Source organism: Theropithecus gelada, chromosome 4, assembly GCF_003255815.1.
Source record: "Theropithecus gelada isolate Dixy chromosome 4, Tgel_1.0, whole genome shotgun sequence".
NCBI lineage: Eukaryota > Metazoa > Chordata > Mammalia > Primates > Cercopithecidae > Theropithecus > Theropithecus gelada.
Window position 1 is genome coordinate 104,819,924 of NC_037671.1, and position 11,941 is coordinate 104,831,864.

The window sequence follows — 11,941 nt, forward strand, 5'->3', positions numbered from 1 at the left end:
CTTTATCCTGACCTCCTTTGTGACTCTGTGATCTGCACATATATTCTTGGTCCTGAACAGAGTTTCTCTGTGTGCAATGCTAACTCTTCTCTGTTGAGATTAATCCCAATCTCCATATCAACTACATACATTTTAAAGTTATGAAAACTGTGAAAGTCCTTCTTCACTCTTATGAAATTTTAAATTTATAATCTCTTGGCTTGGCATAGTTTCATTCCTCCAAGGACATTAAAACATTTTACTTTCATTATCTCATAGATTTTTTTTTTTTTTTTTTTTTTACCATATCTCTCTTGGGTAGGCATCTTGGTATAGTACCTAGTACAGTGATACATGAAAATAGACGCTTAATAAATGCTTGCCGAAGGGATGATCACCATCAAATGCCCCTTGTGCAGATAAGGGGTCTCATGAAAAGTTAAGCAAGTTGGCCAATATCTCATGGTGTGTCAATAGGGATATAAACAAAGTCAGAGGGCTTATCCTGAATATGCTGTCTCCAAACTGAGATTTTGCTAAGCTGGGCAGGAATTTGAAGAAGGGTTCATTTTCTTCCTGTACTTTGACCCAATGTTAACAACAGTTGAGATATACAGGGCATGGTTTCATGGTTTTTCAACTGATTTGTTTCCTAGATTGTCAAAGAAATATATGCCCATTATTTTTTCTTAATCATTAGACATGGAATGTCATCGACAAGAACAAAAATTTGAATTTTACACTTACAGGAATTGAACTGAATTATGATGGTTTTTTATTTCTGGGATGAGTAAAAGGAAAAATAAAGGGAGATTTAAACCTAAGATTTACCTGGGAAATCAGTTACAGACAGCTTTTTCTTATCAATGAAAACAAAGGACACGAAGGAGCTGAAAAAGTAAATGTTTACTGTTTTATCTCCACAGCTGTTATAAACTCATCTTCAACCAAACCTCTCACTGTATTCCAAAGTTCTCAATGATGATTTTTCTTGGATGTCACTGTCTTACCAAATATCTGGTAGAGGATTCATATAGAGAAAGAAAATCTGAGGGACCTGGATTCACTGCCCGCCAGATCAACTCTTTGTGGAATAATGCTGATCAGGTAGATTAAGTTTTGTACATAGGGTAAGTCATCCATTGCCATGAAAACATTTGCGGATGAGGTGGGTCTGTATTTTTGAAAGCACCCTTGGCACCTTCCTTTGGAGAGTGTGCCACCAGCCCACATCATTTGTAGATGGCATCTTGTGTGTACAGCTTCGTGGTGGGTGTTATATTATAAGAGAAACCAACTGAGACCACCGTTTTCAGAATCATATTGATTTTAAATCAGTTGTACCCAATTTCTAAATAACTTATTTTCTTTAATTGGGTATTATCTTCATTTTCTTCCTCTTTCTCCTCATACTCAGAATCACATGGAATCCTATTTCCTACATAGGAAATATTTCTGTCTCTTGAATGTGAGCTTTTTCCTCACCCTCCCCTTTGCTTAAGCCAGGTTACTATCTACCAATTCTTACGTGGGCCGTCACGGACCATATTCTTAATTAGCTCCTCTCTCTCCACATTCCCACCTCAACCTCCTTCACACTGCAAACATCTTTGTTGTTTAAAAATACAAATATATTCAAGTCTATTGCTAGCTTAAAATGCTTCAGACGTTTCCCATGACCTTGAAATCCAAATCTTAACATCATCTCTTTATGCTTTTTAGCTTTCCCTCACACTATTCTCTACCTCATACTGCCTTCTGTCAGCAAAATACAGCCCAAAACTCAAGACCTGTCATAATCTGATCACAGCCTGTTTCTTCAGCTTCATTTTCTACCACTCTCTTCTTTACCAACTATATCCAGGGGCTTCTTTACCAACTATATCCAGGGGTGAAATCATTGAGGTTCCAGGGAAATATCTCTGTGGCATGTAAGAGGAAATTACAGGAGACATTAGTTACAACTGAGCTACCAAACTAGATAATACACTTCCTAAAACTGATGATATTCAAAGGGCCAAAGCTAAACATTCTTTCTAGGAAGATGTTATTTACCAAATCAATGATGAATTTCCTTAAAGCCTTATTTGAATCTTCCAACATTCTTTGTTTTTCCAAAACACAAAAACTAATCTACAAACTACTCTAGATGGGTTGAAAATGAAGTGAAATAAAACCTGAGTCAGATAGCAAACTTAATTGTGGGGCTACATTCCATCCAGAGAAGAAGAATTAATAAAAACTAGCAACAAAATTTCTTGGAACTAACATTTCAGGTCTCTGCGACTTCAGATGACCCCTTTATTTTTCATAGACAGATAAGACATTACTGAAAAAAGGAGAAGGTTTTGTTTTCCAGACGAAACCCTAAGAACTAAGGTCCTACTTGCCAAAGAATCATGGCTCAACATACTGAGTAACCAAGACTTCTTATCTCTTATCTCTTCTCCAAAGACAGTACTTTTATTGTTACATAAATTTGTGTTGCAAACAGAAGCAAAAAATTTCAGGCTAAAATACATACATGCATATACTTATATGCATGTCTATGTATATACATATGAAGATAGAGACTCGGGAAAATATTGATAGAGAAAGAGATAGACAGATATATATATATATATATATATAAATGGATATTTAATATGGAAGGTCAACTATTAAATGACTTGTCTATACCCAGCCTTTGCCACATTATTCTAAGCACAGGGAATAAAAGACAAGGTTCTGTTCCCAGGAAAGTTTACAATATTTGATGGAAGTCGGGCCTGAGTGAAGGAGAAGCATTATGGGCAAATGTTGGAAGGGGTGAGATGGGGAGGTGGCTCAGATTTGCCAGCTGCCTACTATGAACAGACACTGTGATTAGATGTGTTATGTGACAGTATTTCATTTAATTCTTACCAAATCAGTGCATGAAAGTGATATCTCTGTTTTCCGGATGAGGAAACTGAGGGTTGGAGGAAGAGCCCAATGAAGGGGCAATCCCATTGAGTAGCTGTCAGAGAATCATTTAAAAGAGACTTAAGACATTTTGCAATTAATCAGGAATGTGGTGTTTGTTAACATAAAATAATTTTATTGCATGGTTTCTTACATAACTGGTGAAGTGTAAATTGGCCCCTTTCTGGTTAGCACATGTATTACTCTATGTGAATTTAATCATACAATAGAAAAAAGTTTACACATATATTTTAACAATTTCCTCACTGCCTTTTAAGGAAGATAGAGTCTGGTACTGAGCCTTGGTTCTTTGATTTGTTGAGTTCAACAAAATTGATATTCTCAGAAAAATGGTATTTGACATAGCTGAAGGTTTATATCATTCTGCAAAGAAAATTCCAAGTTTAGAGAGAGAGGCTGAGGTGAAGTTAAGTTGCTCTGCCAAGAAAGGGAGAGAGATTTCAGTAAGGGTAAGACCTGAGAATGTGGTGTCAGAGTTGGGAAGGTTGAGACCTGAAAAAGCAAAGGGAAGAGAGAGAGGAAAAAGAGACAGAGAGAGGGAGAGAGAGAGACTTGGGCAAGGGGTCTATCCAAAGGGGCTTCTAAAGTTGCATGCTGTGTGAGAGGGCTGCTTCAGGGTTTTCTTCTCTTATGCCTCCCATGGGGCCAATGCAGCACCGAAAAATATACAACGTCAATAAATGCTGAATTGTATTGAATCAAGATTGCCAAAGAAGAGGAAATACAAGAGGAAAATCAAAGCGACTAATGAGAAGCAGGGTATTTGCAGTGTGATCATCCTCCTTACTTCGGGAAGCAGTAGATTTTGTTAAAGTCTTCACCAACTATATGAGTCTACAAGGGTCATTAATGCTTTTGACTTGGAGAAACTGGAGTCATAGGGCAAGAAGGTAGACATATTTTTCAAAACAAAGGAATGTGGAATCTTCGTTATTAGAAAATCAGTCTCTCCAATTTCTCACTAAATAAAGTGAAGTATCTAAAACCTACCCATTTGAAAGGGAAACTGGTCATCATCCTGCCTGGGGCACTGATGTCTCTGTCAGGTCTTATCTCTGGCAAAACAAACAAGCCAGGCAGGTGACCATTGGCAGAGAGGCCTCATACCCAGCCCTGATTTCTTTCACCACATACAACCTCTTGTATCATGGGAACAATTCTGAACTTGGAGAGGGGAAACTTAGTTTTAAATCTCAGCTTTGCTACTTACTAGGGTTTAAATTAGTATAATGGAATCTAAATTAGGCTCTCTGGGCCTGCTGCCCCTATCTGTGAACTGTGAATAATCAAACATTTCAGTCTATCTAACAGGTCACTTTCAAGAATCAAATGAAATAACAAATGAGAAAGTATTTTGTAGATCATACAGAGCTTTAAGCGATTGGGCCAGGTCATCCTGCAGAAATACCTGAATAATCATGAACATACTTGCCCTGAAAGGAGAGATCCTAGGTTCACATAAACTGATGTTACTGAAGAGTATTAATCACTTGGCAAATGCCAAAATTACCACTATGGGAAAAAAAAAAAAAAAACAACCCCAAACCAAAACAACCAAAAACAAACAAATAAAAAAGCAAGACAAAAACCAAACATACACATCCAAGAGATTAGGCCTCTTGTTTTTACAGTTAGCATTAAAGTTTAGTTTAGTCATATGACTTGGTAAATAGTTTAGTATTCTCTTTTTGACTCAGTTTGGTTCCTGGAACTGTGGCAGGAAGAAACAAAATGGGATTCAATAGAGTGTTTAGCATGAAGTTCATTAGGTGGTACCTTTCTCCTAATAATGTTGGGCATTTTGGAAGTCATTTTGAACAACCTGAATGGCAAGTATTGCTGTGAAAGACTTCTTGGTTTCTTGTGTGTCTAAAGCAAGAAGGATTGAGTTTGGTGCTTTGAGCCAGTGACAAGAAGTCCTCAGTCTTATCATCACTCTCATCTTGGTACCTGCAGAGCCAGTGTAAACCCTCTTGACCTTGATTGCCATGGCACGACCTTTTTCTTTCCATTTCAGAAGACTTTTTTAGGTGTAAAAAGGCAAGTACTCTATGAAATCCGATTTCTGTTCCTCAAGATAGAGAGGAACAGCGAGTCTCACTACAAATTTGTTTCAAGGCTCTTCCCACTCACATCACTTTTTTTTTTTCAGACATGAGAGACTGCTGAGTCAAACTATTAACTAGGTTAGCATTTCTCTTCGTTAGCCAGTCAACAAAATAAAAGCAATTAAGCAATAGAAGGTATGGAGAAACTTCAGGCAACATAGCAAGTTTTTAAAGTTATATCTTGTGGATTTCTTATCCCTAGAGCACAGGAAATATTAGTGCCAGGAAAATCTACATTAATATCTCCCTTAGGCATGTATTCCTATAATAGCCAATTTAAGATTTTGGAAAAATTGTGCTTTTCCTAAAACATGAAAAATGAATCAGCTGTGGTACCATTCCTGGGGATTATGTTTGTCATAAGAAAGGATTTGTATTACACCATCAGAAACTTTAATTTCCATGCCTAGTATATTTTGTGAAATTTTCACTAATCTCCTAATTGAGATGAGGCTGAGCAACTGGCAATTTGGATGGCTTTTAGAGGCTGGGGGATAATCATCAACCTGTTTCCAAAGCACTTCAATGAGCGAGCCCATGTAGACCATGCCATCGCAAGCCTTGGAGAACATGCTCTCAGAAGGCTGAGACAGGGTTTTCGTTCTCTTGTATTTCCCATAGGGTTGATGCAGCACCAAAAATATAAGATGTCAATAAATGCTGAACTGGACTGAATCAAGACTGCAAAAGGAGATGAAATACAAGAGAAAAATCAAAGTGACAAATGGGAAACAGGGCATTGCAGAAACAAAAAGACAGAAACCAAACCATTCTTTAAATAGGAAGTACAAAGAGTACCAATCAAAAGTCAACCCCATTGAGGCATTTTGGATAAGCTCCTTTTCCTTTTCCTCTTGACCTCCCTGTGGATCTGTTCTTCCACTGATATCATTGACTTTGATCAACTATCAAATTCCAACCCATCCTTTAAAACCTATCTCAAAATCATCTTCCCTGGGAGGGCTTTCTTGATGTCCCCAGAAAAAGTGAGTTGCTTCCTTTCCTGTAAAGTTTTTACTTTCCTAGGACTTTGTCCTTGATTTTGTCTCAGGACTTATTATATGTTTATGGTTTCTTTACATATCTGTTTCTTCCATCCTCTTTGTCTCCAGACTCAGGTTATAACTTTACTGAAGATCTAACTTTTTTTTTCCTATCTGCATCCACTATCTATGTAACCAATCCCTAACCCAGTCTCTGGCCCACAGGAAGTGCTCCATAAATGTTTATTGAACAATATACAAGGTAGCTTCCATGTGTAGGCTCTATTAGATGTATTGAAATGCAAAAGGAGCTTTTTGAGTGTCTGCTTGAACCCCAGGAAGGCTACAGCTCTTTCTCAACAGGCAAGAAGAGAAGCATGTTAGACACAGAAGAGTGACCTACATAGGCTTCATTCTTATCTCAATGTGTGAGCCACAACCCAGCACACCAAATGGTTCACATCCCTGTAAAACAAATGAAATCAATAGACATTTGTGATAGGGAAGTTCTTTCAAAAGACTCACTGTTCTGCTTACACCAAGATGCAATATGGGATCACTCTCTACACTGCTTTCTCAAGGGCCTGGTTTAATCTGGTTTTAAAATAACCACTACAGAGAGGGTCTCATGAATTCCCTAAGATGGCTGTCTCCTAAATTAGTGGACTTCTAGGGATCTCTTGTATAAACAAACAGTTTGTGACACTGAACCAGGGCTAGGCCACTTTGGTATTTGTCTGTGCGCAGCTTAACTGAAACATAGCTGGACTTGGAACGTGTTTATACAAACTAGCTAATCCTACTAGGTCATCTTGACCTGCAATCACCCTGATCTTCCCAGCCCATATTCATCGTGTGCCAAACAAGGCAGTAGTTTCATAATGATGAAGAGTTTCCATTACAGAGGCAGGTAGGACCCCTGCATTGCTTTCCTTTCACTCAAGCGTCCCATGCCTCCCTGTATCTAATACTCCCACTCTCCTTGGTAAAGAAAAAACATGAAGAGCACCAACCTCCGAAGGGATGCTGTGCTGAACTTGAGAGAAAGCTTCTCTTTGTTACCATTTTGGATCAGACTTAGAAACTCTGAAACCAGAGGTCTACTGCACTATGTGGTGGCAGTTGTTTTGCTTAAGTAGAGCCTTGTGGTCACTCATGATAACTCCAGTTACTAAACAGTTCACTTATACTAATGTTAATGATACTCTAATATTGTGATACTCCAACAGGCTTGCAAAGTCATACTTTGAAATCACAGCATATCTTAAAATATTCTGCATTTGGAATCTGACAGAACCTAAACTATATTTTCCTCAATTGTCTCTTGCAAATTTTTAAACAGCCTGAAGATTCTGAGGAGATATTAATCCATGTGTTTTTTATTCATTTACACTCGTACCATTAAAATCCTGTATTATAAGAACTAGCTGATGTTCAAGAAACTAGTTAAAATTTTAAATAATATTTGTAAAGGCTTTCTTCTTAACAACAGGAAGATGTGTTTGCCAAAAGAAAATGAACTCAAACACTAGAAAATCTGGGTTTGATTCAAAACTAACCCAGGAGGTTTAAAAGGGCCATAAATTTGGTGAGTGAGACGAGTTGAGTTTCCATATACTACATATCCATATGTGATGTTGATACTTGGTGTGCACATACTATCTCACACGTGCTGGTGTATAGTGTTAACATTTGAAAGGTCAGAGCCAGTTGGCAGGTTAGGTTGGAACAGAGTGCTAATGAGGTCAAGATTCCAGACCTGAGCATGGAGTGCCACTTCTTTTAAACCAACCATTTGCCATTAATGAGCTCAGAGGCCTTGGGCTACTCTGATTCAGTCCAATCTAAGAAGTTTATTGAGGTCTACAAAGCACTGGCACTGTACTTGGCACTGGGGCTACTACAAGGGCTACAACCTAATCCCTACACTCAAAGAGCTCATAGTCCACGAAGAGAAACAAACAAGTAAATGTACAAAGGCAGCACATAGGAAAGAGGTAGGCTTTACCAATCCTCGAGGGTCGATGAAGGCTTCATGGAGCCAGCGTTTCTTCCTCTTTCAAGCCTCAGCACAAGCATTCTCCTCTTCTGTACGGATTTCTCTAGGAAGATATAGCTGTTCCTTTCTCTATAGTCTTAATGTACATGAAATAGACCTCCCTTATGAGCAATCAGGAAAATCTGGTGAATAGATAGCAAGGATTATACAGAATTACAGAGTTTGGAGAGGAGAAAAGCATACCAAAGGAATTGGGAGAGGGCATTGGAAGGAAGGACCAGTGGATGAAGAAATAGCAGGAAATCAGGCCGGGGAGGTAGAACACTAAAATGTAACTCTTGAAGATTTTACTATGGGAAAAATTTGGATTTCATTTGGTAGCCTGTGGGGAGTTGTTGAGGGTTTTAAGAACTGGACCTGTATTTTAGTGAGACCCATTTGATGGACTGTTTGGATGGAAGAGAAATGAATCTAGAGGCAATGAGACCAGTTGGAAATCTAGTGCCACTCTCCAGGCAGAAGCCAAGGATAGCCTGAACTTAAGGAATAGTGTGGAGGATGGAGAGGAGAGAGTGGATCCAAGAGATGGCTAAAGGGCACAACCAGCGAGACTTGAAGGATGATTGAATGTGGGGTGAGGGAAGAAGGAGTCCTGCTTCTCCTTTGGGACACTAGGTGAATGGTGGGGTTACCAGTCAGCACAGGCAATGTGGAAGAAATTGCAAAACTGAATGGGAGGAAATGTAAGAAGTTCAACTTCAGAAGTAATGAATTTCAGTTTGTAATAAGATATAAGATGCTTCTTCAGGAGCTTGGAGAACTGAGATATGAGATGGACATGGAGAGGAAGATGGACATGGAGGTGGACATCGGCGTCTAGCTAGAGCAGAAAGTGAGAAAAGAATAGGAATGCAGCAGGAAAACACTCAGGCATCCCAACATTTGAGAGGTGGACAAAGAAACTGATTCAGTGAGGATTCTGAGAGAGAATGTTCAGAGAGGTAGAAGATGAACCGAGAGAAGGTACTGCCAGAGAAGATAAAGGAGGGTGGAGGGAGTGACTAGTCAGGTCAAATGTGACCTAGGAAGGTCAAGAAGGGAAGGGACTAAGAGGAGTCCATTGAATTTTGTACTGGGGGTAATCAACAACTTTACTGACAGCAGGTGTTAGAAGCAAAGATATGTTTTCAGAGGAATGAGACAGAGGTGAGGAGAACTGTGCCTTTTGTTGAGAAATTTGAAGACAATAGAATGGAGAGTGATGAGGGGTCAAAACTTGGAGGGTTTTTCCTTCATGTAGAATGGGTAAGATCTAGAAATGTCTAGAGGCTGAAGAAAGAGTAAACACAATGTCTCCAGGATGGAGAGAATGAGCACAGTGGAGGGGCTGGTCTACCCAGGAACCTGATACCTCAGCCACCCATGAGAAATTTCTTCTTCAGCTTTTGGAGTAACGAATTATGGTGTTTTCATGCCAAACATTTTATTCCATTATTCATCTAAAAGTCTTCCCATTTCCCCACTTAAAAACATCTTTAACTTTGTTTTAAGATGTGATGCCAACTCTATGTGAAATGATGTGGAATTAGGGGGCATGGTCATGGTGCAGTTAAATGAGTCTTGGGGGAGGACTTGGCTAGAGTCCCAGCTCTATCACCTATACATTTCCTGGCCTCCCTGGGTCTCATTTCCTCTTGTTTACTCAACCTATCCAACAGGGTTACTAAAGGATCAGATGAGACAAGGTCTACGAAACCCCTTGGTAAACTAGTGCAAGACAGTGTTAGCAATTGCATTCCATTTTGTGGCACATGGTCTGTCTTCTCCTGTCTTACTGACAGGGCTGGTTTAAGTAAGGTAATATATTTGTATAAAGTCCTTGAACAAGGCTTGGCACAAATAAGTGCAAAATAAAATTGAAAGATCATCAAGCCCTCCCCCCATCTCCACCACGCCTCAGAAGCCATCCAGATGCCACGCTGCCTTCTGTAGTGATCCACACGACACCTTTTCTGCACTTTTGCCCTGCCCAGAATGAATACTTATTGGTCTTGTGTCACATTTCCTCAGACCCACCCTTCTTAGCAGTTATTACCATGAAACTCAACCATTTAGCTAATTCTCACTACAGCAGAGATGACTGATAATAATATAAGTGATTACTCCTCCCAAGAATATTTACAGTTTAGAATGGCACAAACCTTTAGCCAAGAGAGAAACCTGCTAATGGTAAAATATCAAGCAATATGTTAGGCACACTGCAAATTAAATGGAATTCAAGCTTGGTATATTTGAGATGACTAACATTTTCCAGCATAGATGGGAAATCAAAGCTGAATGTTCCTTGGGAGTGTTCTATGTTAGAATTCTCATTATTCATAGTCACATTAACCATTTGTTTATATCACAGCTCTTCCTGAAAAGGACTTGTGTCAGCTTACAATAAAATACAAGTATATAAAGAGTTTAATAAATTCAAAATAGAAAATTAAGACTATGGAAAGGGAAAATATATAGAAAATATTTTAAATGTAGAAACATAAAAAACAATCCTAATATTCACATGGAACTACAAAAGACCCCAAATAGCCACAGCAGTCTTGAAAAAGAAGAGCAAGACCGGAGGTATCACACTCCCTGATTTCAAACTCTATTACACAATTACATTAATTAAAACAGTATGGTACTGGCATAAAAACAGACATGTGAACCAATGGAACAGAATAGAAATTCCAGAAATAAACCCATGCATTTATGGTCAACTGATCTTCAGCAAAGGGGCTAAGAACACACAATAGGGAATGGAAGTAATCCCAGCACTTTGGGAGGCTTAGGCAGGCAGATCATGAGGTCAAGAGATCGAGACCATCCTGGCCAACATGGTGAAACCCTGTCTCTACTAAAAATACAAAAATTAGCTGGGTGTGGTGGTGCATGCCTGTAGTCCCAGCTACTTGGGAGGCTGAGGCAGGAGAATCGCTTGAACCCAGAAGGTGGAGGTTGCAGTGAACTGAGATTATGCCACTGCACTCCAGCCAAGTGACAGAGTGAGACTCTGTTGAAAGAAAGAAAGAAAGAAAGAAAGAAAGAAAGAAAGAAAGAAAGAAAGAAAGAAAGAAAGAAAGAAAGAAAGAAAGAAAGAAAGAAAGGGAGGGAGGGAGGGAGGGAGGGAGGGAGAGAATAAAATGGACACTTATCTTGTACCATTCACAAAAATCAAAACAAAATGGGTTACAGATTTAAACATAAAATCTGAAAGTGTAAAACTTCTAGAATAAATCATAGGAGAAGGGTTCATGACATTTGTCTTGGCAATGATTTCTTGCACATGATACTAAAAGCACAAGCAACAAAAGCAAAAATAGACAGATGGGACAATATTAAACTATCAAATAAAAAGCTTCTGAAGCAAACAAAACAAAACAAAACAATCAACAGACGGAGAAGGCAGCCTACAGAATGGAGAAAATATTTGCAAACCATGTGTGTCATAAGGGGTTAATATCCCAAATATATAAGGAATACTTGTAACTCAATAGAAAAAAAAAAAAACCCAAATAACATAATTTAGAAATGGGCTAAGGACCTGAATAGACATTTATTCAAGGAAGACATAGAAATGGCCAAAAAGTGTATGAAAAGTTGCTGAAATCACTAATCATCAGGGAAATGCAAATCAAAACCACAGTGAAATATCACCTCACATCTACTAGGACGGCTCTTATAAAAAAATGAAATATCATGTGTCTTTGAGGATGTGAGAAATTGGAACCCTTGTACACTGTTGATAAGAGTGTAAATTGGTGCATCCACTATGGAAAACAGTTTGGAGGTTTCTCAAAAAACTGCAAATAGAACTACTACATGATGCAGGAAACCCACTTCTAAGAATGTATCCAAAAGAACTG